This window comes from Athene noctua, unplaced genomic scaffold (genome assembly GCF_965140245.1).
Source record: "Athene noctua unplaced genomic scaffold, bAthNoc1.hap1.1 HAP1_HAP1_scaffold_122, whole genome shotgun sequence".
Classification (NCBI taxonomy): Eukaryota; Metazoa; Chordata; class Aves; order Strigiformes; family Strigidae; genus Athene; species Athene noctua.
In genome coordinates, this window is record NW_027437600.1 from 125,001 (window position 1) to 128,529 (window position 3,529).

A 3,529-nucleotide genomic window follows, 5' to 3' on the forward strand; every position below is an offset into this window, starting at 1 on the left:
ACACACCCCCCCCGGGCCGTCTGCATCCAAGCTGCCGGCCACCGCGACCAGCCAAAACCGTGGCGTGCCCATGCCACGGGCTCCGGCTTAAGGCCGGCAAACAAAGGGAGCAGGTGCCGCCGCCGCCACCTCTCCTCCCATCCCCAAGGCCCCCTCAAGGAGCTGGGCAACAGCCCCCGACGGGCTGGAACCGTACGGAGCACCGCTGTGTCAACACACATACCGGCGCTCCCCCCCTCCGCCATCATCGGGCTCTCGGGGGACCGGGGGGGGACGGGGGTAACCACCCACGGTAGTCTCACAGCTCGGCTCCCCCCCCCCAGTATCCAGCGTTCAAGTGCCGCCAGCCGCCTCCGGCCACCGGTCTTCGGCCTCTCCCGTGCACCTCTGCCCGTCCTTTTCTCACCACTCGGCAGCGACCGCCCCAACGCCGCCCGGCTTCGCGCCGTTCGGCATCTCTCTGGGTGCTCTCGGTTCCGTGCACGCTCGCCTGACAGAGCACCGGCTTGAGAACCGTGCCCAATTCCCCGGGGGAAACCACCGTCTGCGGCCGCCCAGCATTCCACTTGGCCGGCTAAGCCGCGTGCCCTCGCTCGGTGGCGCTTGTCTGGAGCAGAGACGCCTCGTGCCCCTATATAAGGAGAATATGGGTCCGCGCCGGAAAGGGGCGCTTAAAGGCAGTGTCTGCCTGCCAGCGGGGGAGGCGCTGCAGAGACGCCGCCTCTTACGATGACCTAACTGGAGGCAGCGCGAAACAGCGACCCCTTGGAGGAACTGCCGGAGCCAACAGGTCTGCCCGCGCTCTAAGTCCCGACGGAGCCGGGTAGACCTGGCAGCCCTTTCGACGGACGCTGAGCCGGCCGCCGGCAACGTGGAGCCGGGTACACCTAGCGGCCACCGCCGGTCGCCTCGGAGGTGGGTAGACCTGACGGCCGCCTCACGCCCCGGAGGCGGGTAGACCTGACGGCCGCCACACGCCGCGGAGGCGGGTAGACCTGACGGCCGCCACACGCCCCGGAGGCGGGTAGACCTGACGGCCGCCTCACGCCCCGGAGGCGGGTAGACCTGACGGCCGCCTCACGCCCCGGAGGCGGGTAGACCTGACGGCCGCCTCACGCCCCGGAGGCGGGTAGACCTGACGGCCGCCTCACGCCCCGGAGGCGGGTAGACCTGACGGCCGCCTCACGCCCCGGAGGCGGGTAGACCTGACGGCCGCCTCACGCCGCGGAAGCGGGTAGACCTGACGGCCGCCTCACGCCCCGGAAGCGGGTAGACCTGACGGCCGCCTCACGCCGCGGAGGCGGGTAGACCTGACGGCCGCCTCACGCCCCGGAGGCGGGTAGACCTGACGGCCGCCACACGCCCCGGAGGCGGGTAGACCTGACGGCCGCGTCGCGCCCCGGAGGCGGGTAGACCTGACGGCCGCCACACGCCCCGGAGGCGGGTAGACCTGACGGCCGCCTCACGCCCCGGAGGCGGGTAGACCTGACGGCCGCCTCACGCCCCGGAGGCGGGTAGACCTGACGGCCGCCTCACGCCGCGGAGGCGGGTAGACCTGACGGCCGCCTCACGCCGCGGAGGCGGGTAGACCTGACGGCCGCCTCACGCCGCGGAGGCGGGTAGACCTGACGGCCGCCTCACGCCCCGGAGGCGGGTAGACCTGACGGCCGCCTCACGCCCCGGAGGCGGGTAGACCTGACGGCCGCCTCACGCCCCGGAGGCGGGTAGACCTGACGGCCGCCACACGCCCCGGAGGCGGGTAGACCTGACGGCCGCCACACGCCGCGGAGGCGGGTAGACCTGACGGCCGCCTCACGCCGCGGAGGCGGGTAGACCTGACGGCCGCCTCACGCCCCGGAGGCGGGCAGACCTGTCGGCCGCTTCACGCCCCGGAGGCGGGTAGACCTGGCGGCCGCGTCGTGCGAGACATTTTTGTTTCGATAGATGCCAATGAAATCCGAAAAAAAATAAATGAAAAGGGAAATTTTTTTTCTTAACGCACCCCCGCACCCCCGCGCCCCGCCGCGCTCTCATGTGCACGCAGCACCAGCCCCCCCACCCCCCCGCCCCGACCCGTTGGCTGCCATGCAGTCGCTGGCATCATTCGCTGCCCGCCCCCTCGGCCGCCAGTCAGCCCCTCTGCGCCGCGCCACTCCGCGCCGCACGGCGCCGCCCGCCACTCCCCCCCCCCGCTTCCCGCGGCTGCCAGGGGACCCGGCAGAAGCGGCGACGTTCCCCGCACCTCACCCCCAACGGAGACGCCCGTCTCGCTGGAGCGAGTTCGCATCGGGAACCGGGCGCTTTTCGCCGGGTCGGGGTCCCGGCGCTGCCGGGCGGTCCTCGGCTTCAGCTGTTGGTTTCGCAGCGTGGGTTTAGCTTTAGTCTCGGGGGAGGGGGGGTGTGGGGGGGGGTGCGTGTGTGTGTTTTTATTTTGTTTCTTTCCCCCCGCCTTTCGCTGTGCCGCAGAGGCGTGGGCACCGGGCGCCCTTCACCGGGTCCGGGTCCGGGTCCGGGTCCGGGTCCGGGTCCGGGTCCCGGCGTTGCCAGGCGCTCGCTGGCATTCGCGTTTAGGTTTTTTTCGACGGGGTTGGGGTGGGGGGGTGGGAAGGGGGCTCCCGGGCTTTATGTGTGGGAATGGGGGGTGTGGGGGTGTGTGCGCGTGTGTGTGTGTGTGTGTGTTGTTCGGATTGTTGTTTTGTTGTTTGTTCCCCCCCCCCCCCCCCCCCGCCGCGACACACACGCGCTCGGACACACACGCAGAGACACAGAGAGAGAGAGAGAGAGAGAGCGCGCGCGCGAGAGAGAGAGACACAGGCGCGCGCACACACACACACACACACACACGCACGCACGCGCACACACACAGACACCCCCAGCCCCCCACCCCCCCCAGCCCCCCGACCCCCACCGTCGCCCGCGCGCCCGAAGAGCCGTTGGTCCCCGCCCCACCGCTGCAACTCCGGAGCTGCAGGGCGGTGGGTGCGGCCGCCAACCGACCGCAGCCTCCTCGGCGCCGCGGAGCACTACGGCTGGGGGGTGGGGGATCGGGGGCGGTTTCTGTTACACCACCACCACCACCACCACCCGCCCTCGCTGCTCTCCCTCCCACCCCTTCGGCGTTCGTTTGGCTTTCAACCCGCGGCGGGAACGGAGCAGGCGGGCAGGAGGGCGGGCGGCCGAGCGACCGACTGAGGAAGGCGGGGAGCCGGGCCGCGGGCACGGCGCGGCAGGGACTCGGCAGCTGCGGGGGCTCAGCGTCCAAAACACGCGCCACCCATCATCGCCGCCGCCGGCGGGAGGCCCCTCCGGGCCCCCCGGCACGGAGGCGGCGGCGGCGACGCCGCTGGGTCCTAAGGTCTCCCGCCTTCCTTCCCTGGAGCGGCCAATGTGCTGCTGCTGGTGGAAAGCGGGCCGGAGGTAGGGGGCGGCCGGTCTCCTCGCGAACCCCGGGGGTGGCAGGGGGCGGCCGGTGTCACGGTGGACCTGGTGGCGGGAGGGGTGGGGGTTGGGGGGGGGTCGGCAGGGGGGT